The sequence below is a fragment of the Melospiza melodia genome, chromosome 1, assembly GCF_035770615.1.
Source record: "Melospiza melodia melodia isolate bMelMel2 chromosome 1, bMelMel2.pri, whole genome shotgun sequence".
Lineage (NCBI taxonomy): Eukaryota > Metazoa > Chordata > Aves > Passeriformes > Passerellidae > Melospiza > Melospiza melodia.
In genome coordinates, this window is record NC_086194.1 from 150,129,711 (window position 1) to 150,148,978 (window position 19,268).

A 19,268-nucleotide genomic window follows, 5' to 3' on the forward strand; every position below is an offset into this window, starting at 1 on the left:
TATGCCTCACCAAATGCTGTGTGCATAAAGTATTTCCTCTCTGCTCAAGAGTTTGAGCAGCCCCTACTTTTCCTTAATACCTCTTTGTCATCCTGTTCTATAATAACAAGCTAGCAAGCAAGCAAACAAATGTATCTTCCTTACATACCAAAATAAACAACTGCCAGTTTTGGTGTGTAGCTTGTGCAGAAAAGAGTTTCTTTCTTCCCTATGCTTAGTGTATTTCGTTAATTGACTATTTTGAATACTTCTGATGAAAAGCACCTACTTGGCTGCAGGCTCTCTACTGCCAAGCTCTCAGCAGGGTGGCTGGCTGGAGGTTTGCTTTGTCCCTCATCAGCTTCAAGGAGAAACCATCTCACCACCACAGTGACTGCTCAATGTCCCAGCGCAGAATTTTAAAACACCAGGATTCTGTTCCCCTCCTATTCTCCAGCATTAGCCAAGATATTTCAGAACATTTGTACTGATTTGCTGAATCCCTCTGGACATTTAGAAAGTAATATATTACTGAATTGCTTTGCTGGCTGGTTTTTGTTTTATTGGTAGCTGCACATTTGAGCCGGTAAAATGGTTTGCTGTTGCTATTCCAAAATTTGTTCACTAACCTACCACGTGATTCTATCTGCTAATCTTTTTGTTTCTCTCTTAATTTTCTTTCCCTCACACACCGCCGTTCTTGTCTTTTTCTCATTTTATGAGCTAATTCCCTTTCTCTAATTCCCCTTTTCTGTATCAAATCCCATACATAACAAAGTGTCCAAGATTTTACTCTGGAGGTTGTTGTATGTAATAAACTTCTGTGTATCTTATCCAGGTGAACACAGTGGCACCACTTACACACCCTAAGTGATATGTACGTGTTTGCAGCACTGGAGCCTGAGCAACTCACCTAGCCACTGGCTTTTACAAGCCAAGAGGGAACTACCGTGGTTTGTACACAACACGCCAAAATTCCAGTATAATCTCATTGGTGTTACCCTTATTTTCCACTTCCCCTCCCTGTTTGTTCTAACTGCCTATTCTGTCATTTCAGATTAAGTATCTCACCATGGAATCACTTGTATTTACTTTTAATTTGATGTACTGGAAGTAGTCTTATTGACTTAAACGGAACTATGCACATAAATAAAGGTAAGTATACGTGGAAGCCTTTAACTGATGGTACATTGCAAATCCCAGAGGAAAAGCATGGTACATTTTATTCATTTTACTACCTCTGCACATGTTAAATGCAGGCTGGGTGATTAATAACTTTTTCCAGAGTAAGTTTTCAGGTTTCATACCAGCTTAATGGAAGAACCACTAGTCATAAGCACAGGATCAGCTCCAGTTCCACAGAATTCTGAAACGGCAGTGTAAATGATTAACTAGGGGGGAAAAAAACCACACGACTTAAATCCAATGTAAAAATAATGTAGGCAGAGAATTCTGAAACATGAGATTCGGAATTGGGCCGGGAGCGGAGGTCAGGAGCAGCAAGCCGGCTGTGGGAGAGGGCGGCAGCTACGACGGGGTTGCAGAAGGAGGGAATCCCGTGGAAGACGGCACGGAGGTCGGTAGCCAAAGGAGAGCAGAGCCCGACCTCAGGGACGGGCGGGCGATACAGGCCGGCCGGAGGCAGCCCAGGCTGCGGGACGCCCGGGCCGACCGCAGCTCAATGCAGAACAGGGCCATGCCTGAAGGAACAGATGGGGGCTCGTGGGCAAATTCTGAGGCGGCTTCTGTTTCAAATGGCGGGGGGGGGAGGGGGGGTAAAGAAGGTAAATCTGTATCTCGCAGCACGGAAACAAGGTTTTGTCATTTTGGCAAGTGAATCAGCGCTCAGCAGCACGACCTATTGAAACGCCCCGATAGTTCATTCTTCGCCTCGCACTTTTCCATTTCCATAGGTGTGAAGCCCACGGAACTGTACACGCATATAACGCTGTACCTTGTGCTGCTACTGCGGCTAGCAGCGCTGCGGCGTCCCCCGCCACGGGGGCAGAGACACCACACCCACCCCGCCGGCTCCGAGCATCCCCCGCACGGCGCCGGGGCCGGCAGCGAGCGGGGACCGCGTGAGGCGCCCCGGGCCCACCGCGGGGTCCGCAACGCTCCCGGCCGCCGGGGCCGCCCAGCCGGGGGCGGGCGAGGGGCGGCACCGCCGTGCGCGTTGAGCTCAGCGCGTCGCGGAAACCGACGGTCCGGGCGCCGCCTCCCTGCCGGGCAGCCCCGGCCCCGGCCCCGGCCCCGCGTCGCCCCGCCCCGCCCCGGCCGGGCGGTGCCGCCCCCTCCGTTCCTCACTCGCACTCACACACACACGCATAGACACACACACACATAGACACACACACACGGAGGCGCTTCCTGCGCGGCGCCGGGCTCGGGCGGGCGGAGCAGCGCCGCTTCCTCCGGCCGACTCACAGGTACCGGGGGTGGGTCCGCGGCGGGGCGGGGGGCGCCGAGGGGCCCGGCGGTGGCGGCGTCCCCCGGCTCGGGCCTCCGCCGGCGGCCGCCGCCCTGAGCGTGGCGGCGGGTGATGGGTGGAGCGGAACCTCCGAGCTGGAGCCGCCTCTGGGAGGGAGCCCGAGCGCGGGGGGGAGAGGGCCCGAGAGCGTCCTGGGGGCCGGGGGGAAGTCGGCGGCGTCCCCCGCTGCTGCTCACATTGCTGGAGGGTGAAGTCATCGTGCCCATTGTCTCCCCCCGGGCGCAGCGGCCCGTGGCGGAGGAGGGGGGCACGGCCGGCCCCAGGGCTCGGGGAGCCCCGGGTGGGTCCCGCTCGGCCCCGACGCGGTGTGCGGGGAGGAGCTGCCGCCCGCCGCCAGCCTGGGTGGGCCGCGGGGCCCCTCGGCCGGCGCCGCGCTCCCACCGCCCGGCAGCGGCCCGGGGGCCTGGGAACTCCGGCACTGGAACTTGCGGGGCAGCGGCAGACCTGGCACGGGGAGGGGAACGCGAGCAGCTCCCGGGCCTCCAGCACCCCGGGGGCAGCGTTCGCACCTCCCCCCGGAGAGCTTCTCGTTGACCTCTCCGTGTGCGTTGCCCGGATCCGGTGGGTCGGAGGAGTTTGCAGGGGTAGTGCATCTCGGCTGTGAAGGCGGTGGGGGACAAGCAGTGGGAATAGCCCGCGTCCTGCCGGGTGTTTTCCTTGCATAGGTCCTTCTGCAAAGCTGGGAGTTTTCCACCTAGCAGTTTGCTAGACACACAGCAGCTACTGCAGGCGCACCTTGAAAGATAGGGAAGAATTGGTAACAAACTGTGTGAAAGCCAGCGTGCATGTAAGTGAGCTGAAGAGGTGATGGCTGGCAAAGGGAAGGCTCCTTCTGCCTTTCTCGTTCTGCTCCAGGACTGCCTCTTGACAGAAAGAAATGGAGCTTTGCCAGAGGGGTAGGAGTGGAATGGAGTTATGGGGACAGTAGTAGAATGCTGTTAGTGCTGAGCTGAGAAATCAAAATTTGAAGCCTTCATGCCCTTGTGGTTGCTTATTGGATATATGTCTGTGTTTTTCCATGAGGAACACAACAAATCTTGTTTCTATTGAAATACTGTAGTTGGCATTGGTACTGATTAGAGCTCTGTCTCAACTGTCATCAAGGATAGCATTATTTTATTAAGCACAGTTTGGGGAAACACATCTTGCAGGGCTTAATTCTGGAGACAAAACTAAACATAAATTAATTTTGAGAATTAATTTTCTCCCTCAATGTTTTTTTACTCACTAATCTTTTTGTTAGTCAGAGAACCATATTTCACTGTCTGATTAAATGTTACTTTTTAAATTCGTTGGAAAAGAAAGTTTCTGGTTTAATATCCAGGTCAGACTGAAGTAAAATTCTGAATTGCCCACCTAACAGAATTCACTTGAATGCTTAGAAATGATGGCTGGGTAACATTACTTAACAGTTTACAAAATCTGGTACTTATTTAACTGTAAACATTTAAATGCTTGTACTTCAAGCTTTCAGAAAGCTGAGAAAGCACTTTTTTATTCTTAATTGCCTGTGAACTCAGCCTGTTTGTCCAGAAAATGAAAGTTTTGCTTTTGCACAATGATAATAATGCTGATCTTAAAAACGAGTTCAGTAAAAGGCTTACATATGTATAACTCTTCTGTGTGCATATTTCTTGAAGTATGCCAGTTTCAACTGCATTTTATACAATTCAGCATTTATAAAATGCTGAATTCAAGCTGTTATGTTTATGTTGTCAGCTATTTTTGATTTTGTGGATATAAGATCATAATTCCTAAAAGAAGGAGTTGAAATGTTTAAGTGTGTTTTTCTTCTCTCCCCTTCAACTTAAATCTGTCAGACAAATGACACATTCCTTATGCAGAGCAATCATCAGATTTTGATTAATTGTACTAGCTGAGGCTTGGGAGGAAAGAAGATGCTTGACAGATGTATTTGTTTACCTTCGTAGTGTGTACAAATTCTGGTCTCTCCATTAGTAAATGAATCATTTAAACTCCCTTAGCTATGAGATTCCCAGTTAACATTTAAAAAATGCATTAGGAAAACTTGATTTATGTAAATATTATCAACCTGTGAAAGAACACAAGCCCTTGAATTCTTCTGGCAGTTAGGTAGAGTCTTTTGTGGTGGAAAATATATGTTATATGGTTTTCTTCTCCCATATTCTTAATTAACAGCATTTAGCTACTATTCCCCTATGAGAAACAGGGGAGCTACTATGAGAAAAACTTCAGACTGAATTTGTTTGGTGAGTAGGTGATTCTTCCTAACTAGTACAGTAGGTAGAGTCTTCTCCCCTGTTTACTGGGCCTGTTTGATTTGTGCTTAGTCTTACTAAACTATTCCTTTTAAAGATCCAAAACAAACACCACTCCCCTTCCTTCCAGGATGACAGTGTAGGATGCCTAAATCTTTTCATAGGACTTCTGAATCCTGGTTTGGAAGCACTAAGAAAGATGTTTGAGCTCTGAAGTACAGCTTTAGTACTCTGGACCACTGTCCTCTGATGGCCTTTAGCCAAGCTGGTGCTCTCCATTATGGGGTCAGTTTACTCTGGCCCATGGTCAGACATCCATATTAGCTTTGTGATTTGTGATTAGATTTGTGAATTGTACCTAAACATCATGTACTGGCCTAGCAGAATAAATTCAAATACCTGAATTAAATGAACTGATGGATACATGTTTTGGGTTCTACTCCTAGTGTGATTTTTGGTTAGTAGCTGAGATGTGAGTCAGTCCAGTTCTTTCTGAGGGTTGGTGCATCTTGAATGGTTGGTCATCTTTGAATGATTAGTAAAAGTATTAGTTTTAACACTGGCTTATCTATATAGAAGTTGATTTTAGATTTTTGTCTTGTGTTTGTCTTAGCTGCGTTTCCATTGTGCCTTCTGTGTTAGCTGATGGAAGATGTGTAGCTGAATAAACTGGTGTACCTAATACAGCTTCAAGACCCTGGGACTGGTGTTGGATCTTACTGCTAAAAGCATGTGAATTGCTCCTGGAGATAGACTTCTACCAAGAAGGTAAAAAGTTACATTCAATCTTAGAGAACTGATTGTTTTTATTAGTGTTGCAATTTACCATTTTTCCCCAAGTAGGAAGAATATGGAAGAGGCTGTACCAGTACCTCTTAAAACAGTTGTTTAGGGTTTTTTTTAATGTTCCTATTTTTTTGCAAGAGGAGACTTCCTTTTCTTCATGAGTCTCTGAAGTGGAAGTTTTATTCTTTAATTTTAGTTAATTTCGAGTAGTTTTTATTTTAAATCATCAATTAAATAATCTTTAAGGAAAACCATATACCTTTGTGTGTTGTATATAGATTACACTTGAGATACTGTTGTGGTCTGTTTTAACCCAGAAAGAAACTTTCAAGTAAAATTACACTCTTCCCCCTTAAGTATTTACTTGAGGGATTACTTCAGCAGATTTCTTCAGGCCCTTAAAAATTTTATTTTATTTCTTGGTGCATTGTAATAATAAATAGGTGTTTAGTCTGTTGCTGGTATTTATGTATTGACAGATTTCTTTCAAACTTGTGTAAACTAATGCTCACCTCATTATTGCAGATATTTTTGTAAGTTTATTTTTTAGTTGATGGAAAGAGACTTTGTGGAAGAGATTTCGTTCATCTGAGTCATAAGGTGCCTTAGTCTTTTCTTCAGTGATCTTGATTGTTCCATGTACGTTTCTGGTGGTTCTCAAGCACTTCATAACTGTGTTTTACCTTGATTTTAGTTGCTGGTCCTTCTCTGGCATGAGTTGCTTGTTTTTTCTAGTTTTTTTCCTCTTAATGCAAGTACTGATTCAAAGCAATGGGTATCTAGAAAGAGCTGTAAATGCTGTGTGGGACTAGAATATTACAGGGCTCTACAAGAACTTGTCTTCCTGTTGTGAGCATGTCTTATGCCAGCTGGTTTAGAATGGTTTTTGAGTTTTCAAAGTAGAATTTGTAGAAAGAAGAAAAGCCCCACAGCTGAGCTGTGAGATGTCATTTGTGTTATGACCCTTAGGTCTTCCATCATTATGGCAAGTGAGAAGGGGTTTGTGTGTCTGTTTTGCTTTACCTTCATTGATGTTGTAGCATACTTCTTAGAAGAATTAACCATACCTTGGGGCTTATCCATGGAACAAGAAAAAGCAGGAGTACTTACATTTTAGGTTACTTTTTTTTGTAATGGAAGGATTACTGTAGATTTTTTCACTTTTAAACTGTAGATTGAAGTCAATCACCTGCTGGGAAGCTGGTAGCCTCCTGTTGGACATGTAGCCAGACACAAAATGAGAACTGTTGTTGTGGGGTTTTGGGTTTTTTTGAAGGGCAAGTTTCCAGAGATTCACTTTGCATCTGGACATACTGCACCAGTCTGAAAAGCTGATATAAGAGTTATTTTAACATAAAGCTACTTGGCAAAATGACCTAGTGAAATGAGCTTAACGTTTCATATATACAGGTGTTTCCTCAGGCATTAAAACTTCCTCTCTTTAGAGGCCAGCATATTCCCATATGATGTCTTTAGCAAGACATTTAAAGGGCACCTTGCAGAAATAAATGTTTGTACCAATTGAGTTTGGTATAGTCACTTGTTTTTGCTTCCTAAATAGAGCACAACTCTGTTAATGCAAGTATCCTGTTATTGTTCAGCACAAACTGTCATTGTGGGACTATGTCAGTTCTGTTCTGCTTCCATTTATAGTTGAGACAAATTACTGTTAAACAAACATTTTTCCATAGGTCCTTTAGTTGCTCCCATAAGGCAGATTAGAGCTTTCTCTAAATTGGAGCGCCTAGCTGTCCCCTTCTGTTGTTCCATTTAGTGGATGAAGAACTGCTTCAGCAAAAGGACTAACTCTGGGGAAATTGTATGCAGTAAGAATCATGTTGTTTGTTCTCATTGTGTTTCACTGATGCTGCATATCCTTAACAAATAAAATTACCACTTTTAAGTTTCTTGGTTAATGATCAGCTTTTTCACATAAAAACAAACTCTAGGAGCCACATCAAGTAATGAAGTTTTGTTTTATCCTACAATGCTTAATATGTCAGACCGTTCCAGCTGTAGTGTTTAGGTGCATTGTGTCTGACTTCTGGTGAGACAAATTTACACATATTTTCAAGAAATGTTTTTTTAGGGAGTGCAAAGTGGTCTTGCACCTTAGGGATCTTGTGAACAGTGGAGGCTCAGATGGGACTGAGGGTTTTGGTTGAGGCATGGGGCTTTGGCAGTGCTGCCTGCTAGTGTTCTGGATATGATGGCGCCACAGCACTAGTGCTGCTGTGCCTTGTTTTTATTTTTAAGTATTTATACAAAATAACCTTGTTAACTGCTCTTAGACAAATAAGAGTCTTTCATTGCACCATAAGAGTTGCATTCCAGAGGAAAAGAGTATTGGTGTTGCTGTGCCTAAATGCGTCATTCATCTGTTTCCTTTGCTAAAAGTACATGGTGCACAGAACTCACTGTATATTTCTGTGAAACTGGACAAGGGGAGGGATGTTTTGGCAGATCTTCTGCAGTATTGCCATTCAGAACTCAATCTCAGGAAGAAACATTTATACTTTTTTTAGGAAATAGAAGGCTTTTATTTTGTGTAAATTAGATAGTTGAGGAGTGCTTTAGACTTTTTATGACCTGCAAATTAGGGCCATGTGCCAAGGCCCTATTCAGTGTGGCAGCTCTTCCTTGTATCAAGATCTAATAGGACTTTACCAGTAAATGTTTTGAGTATTAATTAACATCTGTACAGGAACTGTGTATAATAAGTGACAGTGCTGACAGAGAGTGGTTGTTGCAACATACTGTTTGGATTTTCTCCTTCATATCAAGATGTGTTATGTAGGGAACTTCCAGGTGTCCCTCAGACTTCTGATAGTGGAAGAACATTTGGATGGGAATAAATGGTGATTGTGGTGGCATCATTCTACTGGCAAGTTGAAGCCTGATAACAAACGTTTTCTTCTGGTCAGTGATTGGGAACTATCTTACTCTGAGGCTGCCTTTCATGTTTCCATGATAAGCAGTCTAATACATTGATCAATGCAAAGAAATGTGTCTGGAAGGTGGAGTGTGTTGAAGGTTACTTTATTTTTAGATTGTGTACTGGGAAAATTACTTTAATCAAAGTGTTCTCCACTGTGTGTCCTAGTGGAGGTGCTCTGATTTTGTGTTCTACTATCTGTTATGTCAAATATAAACAGAATAAAGCATTTTCAATTACCTTTTTTCCCTGAGTTGGAGACCTTGCTTCAGTTTACTGAGACAAGCAGCTACCTTTTCACTTTCATTTTACCTGTGAAGCTGTATCAGATACTTACTTTTTGCCTTTTTCAAAAGAAGGTAAGCTTTCCTTTATATGATATTGCTAAAAACATCTTGAGAGACCAGGAGCCCTTTTACTCAGGGTCAGAGATGGATGTATCAAGCTTCTAGCTCCTTTTTAAGTGAAGGGAATGATAGTGCTTAAAGTCTGTGAAGCCAGGCTGTTGCTTTACTGAAGTGTAAGATTTTAGATTTTACAGTCAGTGTAAGTTTTATCCGTGGGACAACATAGAGGGGAAACCTAAAAAGCTGTTGTGCACACTGCTCTTCATTTCATACCAGCATGGTTTTAAGCCATCTGCTTTTTGATTGAGAGGTTTTAGTACCTAATGACTAAAAGTATTTTCCTCATAAAGTGACTAGTTTGGTTTTTTTTTAATCTCCTTTCTTTCTTTACCTTCCTATTCCTATTTGCAATTGCACTTTTCTCCCTTTGTGTGCCAGTATGCTTTGTTTGGACTTTGTGGTGGTTTCTTCAGTGTAGCTGAAGAAAAGTAGACTTCGCCTTCTGTGACCTGACACCAGGCAGAAATTCTGCCAGGGCAAGAATAGAAGAGAGCTTGTAAACTCAGCACAGGAGTCCTGAGTCTTTCCATTATTAACAATTAAAGATGATTCCAAGATAAATTAGGTAATGGATTAACTAAGTCATGAAACGAGAACAAGGGTAAACAACGAGAAATATCCTGCTTTGCAAGAATTTAGATTATTAGGATTACATGCTGCCTGTATGTCGGGGAAATGAAGAAGAAACTTCCCTGTTTTCAGTGTTTAACTTAGTTAGTAGATAAGGTATATGATGTGCCAGATTAATTCAACAGCAGAAGATAAGTTTAAGCTTTGCAGGAGGTGTTTTTACTGGGGAATGGGTTAAGAAATGGAAGCATCCTGTTTAGTCCTGCCCAGCAATGCCACAGCTTTTTCTTTAAAACTGTAAGCAGTGAAAACAGTTTCTTCCTACCTCCTACACCCTGTCCTAATCAGCATAATATCTTGGCTGGATCTAGACCAAGAACTGCTGATTGAGTAAAACACTAAGACAGTGACATGGTTTTGTTTTCATTGTTCCTTTTTTCTGTTTTGTTTCTGAGGTGTGAAATACTGCTGGGGGTTTTTTTAGGTCTATACAGTCATATCCTTTTTCTTATCTCAAACGTCATACAATATTACCTTTCTGTTTTAAGGGTAACAAATAATTTGGAAGTAACAGTTGCAACCTAAATTATCTTTCACAAGCTGTGGGGATCTTTGCACTATATGCTTTTTAAAGCCACTTTATGGAAAATTACATATGCACAATTAATGTAAAAGCCACACTATGCTGCATTTGTGGGATGAAGTCTCTTAAACTATCTGTAAATTTGCTTTTGTTTCTCTGTGGTGGATAAAAATTTAAAAAAAGATATTGGTAATAAAGAATATTTTATATGGTTGATATTTCTTATGAAATGATGAAAATGCACCTCTAAGTATGCAGATGAATAGTTTTATTGTCCTAAAAATCATTCAGTGAGAGAATAAATTAGAATCCCAAAAGGAAGGAGCTTCCAATTGGCAGCGCAGTGAAGAGAAATGCAACACTTCAGGGGAAGCCTTGGGTAGATTGATGCTTTTATCTGTAAAAATGCACTGTGGGTAGTGAAACTGTAAAATGCAGTCCTTTTGAAGTTAGAGGTATTCACCTTTAAAGTTCATCTCTGAAATAGGGTGCTTTATACAGTGTTACTGTGGATTAGTACCCTGATATGGGTGATTTTGGAGTATTAGATGATGAAGTCTTGTTTTGGTGATCTGATTTTCCTTCAAAAAAAGGGGGTTTATTAGATTTAACTTCATTATCACAAGTGTCAAGTCATAAAAACAGTTGACTGGAGTATGGCTTTGAGTATATTTTATTGAAGGCAGTACCTACTTGGAATAACTTAACTTATCTATGTTCATTCTGCAAAACAGTGCATTTTGTAGGTGAGGAATGGCTCAGGTTTTCATTGTGTATAGAATGCAAGAACTCTGTCTATTGTAAAGACAGGGAAAATAGCTCTAGGATGCTGGTAGTTTAACTGTTTCTCAGAAACCATGATAATGAATGCACCAGAAATACCAGAAAGGGCAAGGTGTGCCTTCTGCAGCAATTACATGACTGGTTTGGCTTGTAATTGCTTCGAAATGTGAAGGATTGCACATGCAAATGGAGAGCGAAACAGATTCTGCCACTGTATGCAATTAATTGTAATTTTAAGGTTTCAGGTAAAAGTCTCAAATGTTAAGAAAGGCCAGAATTAAAGTTGAAGAAGCAACCATAGCTGGATTTTCATTTGTGCCTAACTTTATTAAGTTACTGTTCTTAATTGTACAGCTGTGATTTTTTGAGTTTTTTCCCCCTGCAGAGGCATTTTTCAGAATACAGTTGCTGTCTCTACTGGGGCATCCATCTACTTTGGGCAGAAATAAACCTAGTCTCTAGGGCAATTATTTCCATTGAATAAGAGATATAATGCAAATAGAGCAAAAAAAGATTTTTATCTTGTCTGAAATAGACATCTGAATCTTGGCCGTGTGTGGTGGGGGTAGGGATGTGTGTACACTATTGATACTGCAGGTATCTTTGATCATATGTACTGGGTAACACGCCCAAGAACTTAGTTTCATTTAGGCTATGTCAGGTCAGACATCTGAGGTGGTAAATAAATTAATCCTTAATCACATTCTAATATTGCATCTGTTAACAGGGATAATAACCATGCTACTTCAGTGGAATGAGTATGGTTTTGACTATTTCAGCAACATGAATCTAAAATATTGGTGCTCTGCAATGGCTTAGGGGAAATCAATTTCTGCTTTCAATGTAGCATTATGCAGTAGTTATTTGTTTGTTTATCTATTTATTTTGGGGGGAGCACAGTGAGTAAGAATAAACAAAATCCTGACCAGTGACTTGGTAAGTGTGTACCAGGCAAAGATAGTACTGGGGGGGGAAGGGATAAAAGCCATGCAGTTAAACTGTCATAATGTACTTCAGCAATCATTTCCAAATGCAACTTCATCAAGTAAAGAGAATTATTTCTAATGTAGTTTGTGTGTTGTTTTCTATCCATTAAAAATAATTGAAGTCATATCAGGAGGTTTGGAAACTACTCACTAGGCAGACTGCTGCTGTTTGAGCTAGTAGTATTTAATAATTCTGTGTCATGCTTTATAGGGATTGACCCAAGACAGTGTGATCCATGTGTTTGTGTAGAGTGTTTTATCTCTGCCTTTGGACTGTAGAGGATGAGCAATAGAGGAAGGCTTACTTTGAAAGTACAAGCTGCTTCTGCTGATTTTTTTTTTGTCACTGGCAATGTAACTTTCACTTTCTGCATCATTAATAGCGTTTTATGCAAATCCTGTTCATATTTAGCCAGTTAAGATTTTTTTTTAGGCTGATACCTTAGTTGATCTAAAATCATATCCTTTTCAATACCTAATCTGATGTCTTTCCTGTTTCTCTCCTGTGATTTGGAGAGGCTTTCTCTTTCTGTTTCCTGTTCAACTATTCTGTAGAATCTTTCTTGCCTTTGTTGGCTTGTTTTCCTCCAGTGTTTGTGATCAGCAGTCTGTTCTGTCTCTCATACATAATCTCTTATTACTTGTGCTAAAGTTTACAGATTAATTCCCCAAACAACAACTGATGGCTTCCTCACTCTGCAGTCCCCTTTTTTGTTCTTATATTTTTCTCGTTAGCATGCTCTGATGGAGTTGCTGTTCAACCATCCAGTTTCGGTGCAGGTTTCTGCCTTTCTGGCAGCCACCACTTTGACTATTGCTAAAATTGCAACACAGTTTAGGTTGAAATCCCACCCTCTCCACATTTGGTTGAAGTTTCTTCTACATTGCTGCCACTTGTTAGTTGGATGTTGGAAAGGATAAATCAGCTTCCTACCTTTATTTTCTGGTACTTTGATCAAGGCATATTGTTCACCTGGAAGTGAAAGGAAGATTCTATTCAGTTCTAGGCTGGATCAAGTTTAGTAGAGATATTAGCAAATAAAACACATGCTCTTTGCTGAAGACTCATATTTCTCATATTCCAAAAAACTTGCAAGCATGGGTATATTCGCATTGCTGGAAGGGTGATAAAATGTACATCCAAGTTATACAGGCCAGAATTCAAATTCCAGCTTCAGTGTGCTAGTGTTGAACATTTCCAGAGAAAATACTGCAAGTTTTTGATTTATTTTCTCTTCCAGGATAATTTTCTCCATTAGATTGTTGTGGTTTTTTGAGCTGTGGTGGTTTTTTTTTGTTATTGTCTTAAGTACTTTGGTCGAAATAAGAGTTCTAAAGAACATTCTAGTGTATAACTTTCAGCCCAGTTTGCTTGAGAAGATTCTAAGCAGGTTGGAAAATAGGATGTTAGAGTGGGAAGTGTCAGGCAGTCATAATAGTAACTAGCCTTTCTTTTAACAAGAAAATACTTCTTTTGAAGTAAATTACTTGCTAAACTCTAAAAATGAGGTGGGTCACAGTGCATTAAACTTACTACTTTATTTTCTGTTTTCAATAGCATGGTTATATTTTTCCAGTTGGACTTAATCTGGCTGTGTGCTTGCATTCTCCTCCCCCATAACATCTGCTGTTTAACCATGAGGTGCTGTATCCATCCTTGCTTTACAAGCCTGCTGCTGCTTTTGTAGGGCTGCTGTACTCTGTTGTGTGCTGCCGGTATCCAGCACCTGTAGAGTGAGTTCTGGTAAATGATTGCCTTCTGGAGTTAGTGTATAAGCTAGTTTGGAAACTTGGCTAGCAGGACATTGTTAATTTAGCAAATAACCACAGTGATTTAAAATGTTAATACTCATTACCACCTTCTACTTATTAATGACTTTCTCTTGGAATTTACTAACCTACAGCCATTCATATAACGCAGTGAGTGTCCTTGCTCCTATTCACATCCAAAATTTAGCTTAAACCTCTGCTACAGGCAGTTTAAACCAAACGCCTGACCTCACTCTGAAGAGTGAAAGGTGGTCCTGTTCTGAATTGGTGCTTCAGGGTGGGTTAACCTGCAACAAGAGATAGCATGGGCCATTGCTTGTACTTATTTAACCCTCTGAAGCTAATTCAGTCGGGGCTGCTTCTGTAGGATCTGAAAATATGTAGTGAAGCTTACTGAGCATAAAGTTCCTCTATACCAGAGCCTCTGTACATTGGAAAAGCTGTATTCTCTTTAGTATTTAAATATTTTAATATTTTTAAATGCATGCATATCTACCTACATTCATGTCAATCCATGTCTCTGTCCACACTGAGTTGCTTTGTGCATTTTTGGAGGAATTTATGTTAAAATACAAAAAACCTGCAAGCTGCCTAATTGCACATCAATATAATTTTGTAAATGCATTTTTTCATGCTGAAATACATTTCTTAAAGGTATATTTAGCTTAATTAGTCTTAAGCAAGTCCAGATGTTACTGTAACTTCAGTGATAACTGATTTATAAAACAAGAAGTATGTTTGAACTGAAACTGAGGGCACATTGAAAACAAGTGATGTAGCATCTCATGGAATTATGCAATCTAGTTTAAAGGGGGATTTTGTGTTGTTAGCTTGTTTGAACTATCATATCCCTAGATATTTTACTACATTATTTTGGTGATGCTGAGGATTTTCTTAATATATTTACAGCTTGAAGTGACTTTACTGTTTTCTTGTCACCGTGATCATTTATTTTATGCTTAGGGCCACAGAGCATGCATGGCTTGCTGGTACTGTGAAATAATACCCTGTGATTGCTTTCTTGTAATAAAGTAGCAAGATAAATATTAAATTATATGTTCTAGCAGGTAACATAAGGAAATGCTTGAAAGATCTCCTGCACTGACAAAGTTTGTTTTTCAGAAGTTTAAATAGCTTTTCAATGAAATTACACACCTGCTTCCTCTAATGTATTTGTGTAACGTTTTTCTTTGGAACTGCAGGAGGAAATAAATGGTTTCAAGTAAACAGTGAAGCTCCTGACTTCAAAGTACTTCTTTCAAAAGTGAAACAACTTTCCTTTCTTAAATAAATAAAAACCAAACATAACTTCCCATCTTACATTTTTTATTTTATGTATAAATCTGAAGGGATTTTCATCTTGAGTCTTTCATAGCAAAAGAACTATTAATGTCAAACACCTCAAATTAGATTATATTAGGGACATGGTTTAGTGGTGCACTTAGTAGTGTTAGGTTAACAGTAGGACTCAATGGTTTTGGGTGTCTTTTCCAACATAACTGATTCTGTGAATTTGTGTTGGAAAAGGTTTACTGGACTTAATTTTTCATACCTTTATTGTAGTGGTGTAAAAAGAAAAGTTTTCCATGGAGATGAGCTCTCTTGTTGAAAGAGGCAATACAGATAATTTTTTGTAGTGGTACTGCAGGGCAGTGTCTTTTCTTCTTCAGTGACTCCTTACCTAGAGTATCCCAAAAACAGACTAGATGGTATCTATCTCATGCTTTGCTTAACCAGGACATTACTTAAGGAATATAATTAAAATAGAATAGTTTTTACTGGCAAAGGTTGCTTAAATAGGATGTCTGTAGATACTTGATTTTCAAATGCATACAAATATGCAGAATTGTTGGATGCCCTTTTGTTTTTGTTTTTCTTACAACAGCTACAGTATTGAATGCTGCTGAAATTCTGTCATGTCGAGGTTTCACTGCCAGTTCATTTCTTCTGCAGAGCTGACCTGTGAGGATTGCTTCCCCGCATTCTCCTGGGATGCCATGTGTTTAATATTCTTGCTATGTCTCTATAAGTGTGTGGTTAGCATTTTAAAAGATGTGATGCTTTTTGTTTGCTTTGGTTTGTTACCAAAACTTTAATAAAAAGTTTTCTCCTTTTATATTGCGCTCTGTAATGAAGTACTTTCAGCAATCTCTTGGAAATAATGTAATTTCCAAGATTTTTACTAGTTCAGCTCTATTTCACAGCAGCTTTTTGGTAACTTTGGAGAAATATTTATCAAGTCCATGATTGGTGAAATATTTTATTCTTGTTGACAAGCCAGAGCAGGTGTGAACTACATACAAATACAAGGACTATGTTTTATTAACTTAATGCTCTCCCTGGCTCAGTAAGGCTGACTTCCTCTTACCTTTATTCAGGGCATAATACTAAATATTTGTATCAAAATTGAGAAATTATTTGGCACAAGAAATCTCTGTCACAGCTAGATGAGATTCTACTTTGATTCATTAGAATAACGCTAGTTTAATTCCTTTTTAAGGAAGCTTTTCTTCTCAAGCTTGTTTATTGGTTAGAATCAGTTACATTATAATATAGTATATATAATATATTGCTTTTCATCATGTATTTGATATTTTGGGAAAGATTAAAAATAAAAATCAACACATTTGCTGGAAAACCGAGATACTAATACACATTTATATGGCCGTAAAATTTTAACTTCAAGGTTATCTGTGTGTTTTAATGCTTATAACTAGCTTGTTCCTCAGCAAAAATTGTGGGTTAATACTCTTTTTTAAAAGGCAGACTTTGAGTTACTAGAACATCTGAAATCCAAGGCATCAGTTAAAAAATTCTCCTTCTTGCCAGTTGTGATTGCAGACTATTCTATATCTAATTACTATATTTCTGAGGCATTTGAAATAATGAGGAAAAATAAGATTTGGAATAAAAATAATTCTTTTGAATAATTGGATTGGTGTTACAACATTAGATTTCTTTAAAAAATAATTAATTTGAAAAAATGTGTGGACTATTATAGAGGTTATATGTAATGAGAAGGGAATATTGAAATTAGAGGGAGTTATTTCACCCTGTTCTGTAGAGGAAAAACTAAGAAAGTTTACTGATATGCAGAGGATCAGAGTGCTCCTATATTCTTTTTCTTTTGGTAGCTGATACTTTAAATAACAGGAGTTCAAATTTCCCCTCTGCTTTTAAAATTAAACCAGTCTGAATCCAAGTCGCTTCCTCAGCCCAGAATGGTTAAGGACATAAATTATATGTTGGTTTGGAGAGACAAGTTCGTTTCTGACCCCTCTGGGTGGCTGGTGAAAACTTGGCAGCTTGGGATTAAATCAGAGTCAGCTGAAAGACATCCAGCCTGCTCCAGGGTGATTCTATCCCACCTTTAATAATGCTTCAAAATGAGAAAAAATGTGCCGTCAGTTTGCCATAAAATTTATTATTAAGACAAAAACGGTTCAGGATTCAATTTTATTAATTTCCTTCCCCCATAAATTAGTTTTGATTGAGGGACTGGGGGGTAGGGAGAATATTTTGGTGCAAAGTTGAAATTCAAGTGATTATTGTGGTCTCTAGTTGGGGTTATAGTCTGGTTCTGTTGTTCTTTTGTATATGCAATTAGACAGCTGTCTTAAAATGCCATGTGCCATCCTGAATCAAAATAATCTGGGTATTGACTGCCATTTTAACTTTTTGTAGAAAGGGTTTCTCTTGAATAGCTAGCTTCTCTGTTTTTTGGGGGTTTTTTTAACCTACTTATTTTTCACTCCTCTTAAATAGCAGATGGGACAGACCAGAAGAAATGGTGTTCAAAGATGACAGGATTTTGCATTTGCATGGGAAAGTGATTTCAGAGCTTGTTGGTGTCATTGTATGTTCCTTCTCACAGCTCATTGAAGGAAGTCCTAGTGAAATGTAAATGCATTATCAACAACGTGTCTGTGAAATGGAGGCCCGGAGTTGTTGGGAATAAAGCTTCTTGTGTGGCAAAGCTGGAAAGCAAATGAAGGGTTCACTGTCATTTGGCACTGATGCTTGTTTGGCAGCCCTCCCAACTTTCTTATCTTGGCTGGTGTTCCATCAGTCAGTGAACCTGGATATGGAGCATGATGCATCAGAAAGACACCTGTGATATGACATAATATAAAGAAAAAGACCCAAATCTGTTTTCCTTTTCTGAACAATCCATAGTTACTCTACTATCTGTTAAAACTACGATTTTTAGATCAATTTGTCTGTTGAAGTTCTGTCACTTTAAAAAATAATGAATCTTATGTAAGATCAAAAAAATCAATGGTGTTTCTTCTCCAGACTTGTTATTTCAGCCTGATTAATTTCCTGGTTTTCTGCTGACCATTGACAAAAGGAGAAACAAGTATTCTCCAACTGTTTGTAAATCTAGAAAATATGTAATTGACTGTATTACAGGTGGCTGTGTGTGGCTGTAAATGATGCAGAGATTTATGCAGTACTTCCCTCTGTCAAGCTCTGGTCATGCTCTTACTTCCCTGGGTAGCACTGCTGTTCCAAGGCTTCACATCTTTCTGGGTGGAAATTCAGTTCTGATACTAGAAAGATAAGGATAAGTTAGAACTTCTGTCCTCATATTATAGTGTGAGAACAAGAATATATTCAGTTGGATTAGTGGCAAATTAAATACTGATTTTTGAAGGAGCAATTTTTGGAGTTTTTTGTGTTTCATTAGGCTGTTGGGCTCATTGCCATAGACTTTCTTGGGTATTCACAGTGCTGAGAGAGAGATTTGGTATTTCTATGCATGGCAGTATAGAAGGTACTAGAACATACTGGCTGGGAGATAAATGTACTTTTTGAATCTGAAACCACTCTGACAAGTTAAAAGTTCACGTTTAGGGCCTGGGACCAATTGAGAATTTGTTGCACCTGTCATTTGCACAGTGGAGTCTTACATAGGCTGCAGAGAGAATCCTGAACTCAAAATTGGGAGTGACTTGTTATGACCTGGTGAACTTGTAGGGTAATCAGGAATGTTGATTTATTTAAATAACAACATGTGTTTTCTCATGGCTACTGATATCCTGAAATGTAATAAAATTGTAATATCTTGTATGATTTATATTTGAGTAAAATATAGATTGGTCTTTAAAAATACAGATTGGCCTCTTCCTATTGAAAGACTATGTCTTAGACAAAAGCTACATCCACTCGCTTTCAATCAAGTACCTGAGCACTTTCAACAGGGGTTTTTTTAGCATGATGTAGTTCATTCTGTAATTTGCAAATTTATGAATTAGTAGACAGTTGGAAGTTTGCAGTTTGTTTTACAAAACATAATCGAATTAAGTAATTGCCTAAATAGCTTTTTGAAAATGAAATTGGGGATTACAGTAGTATATTGTTGAAATCCTTTCAGGACTTACATTTCTGAATTAGTTTGAATGATAATATAGCTGGTTTGGCCTTTTACATATTTATTTCTTGGTTAGGGAAGATTGCTTCGCTTTGGAGAAGCAAACCAAGGCCTTCAAGCTTTTAAAATCATTTTGTCATAACCTTTCCTTCTAAAGGTATCAGCACTTTCCTGTTACAATTTACAGAGTCAATACATTAAATTCTTTGAAATTGTTTTTGTCTGTTTTTTATCAAGTGTTTGTCTTTCTTTCTAGCTACATATGTCTTTCCTTCATTCCTGTGAATGGCATTAAATACCTCCAGGCTGCCATTACAGAGTGTGTATTTTGCCAAGCAGAGGAAAATGTAAAGGGTCCTTCTCC

The 19,268-nt window shown here is 39.7% G+C and overlaps 1 protein-coding gene across 1 annotated transcript in view; it reads left to right on the forward strand.

Annotated features, from left to right (window-relative positions):
• The first annotated feature begins 2,258 nt into the window (after positions 1 to 2,258).
• RNF19A (ring finger protein 19A, RBR E3 ubiquitin protein ligase) overlaps positions 2,259 to 19,268 on the forward strand; it is a 57,291-nt gene continuing 40,281 nt past the window's right edge. Inside the window, exons 1-2 of the mRNA XM_063171714.1 lie at positions 2,259 to 2,408; positions 5,324 to 5,478. The gene's annotated coding sequence lies outside the window, so the exon portion shown is untranslated. The remainder of the gene's footprint in view (positions 2,409 to 5,323; positions 5,479 to 19,268) is intronic.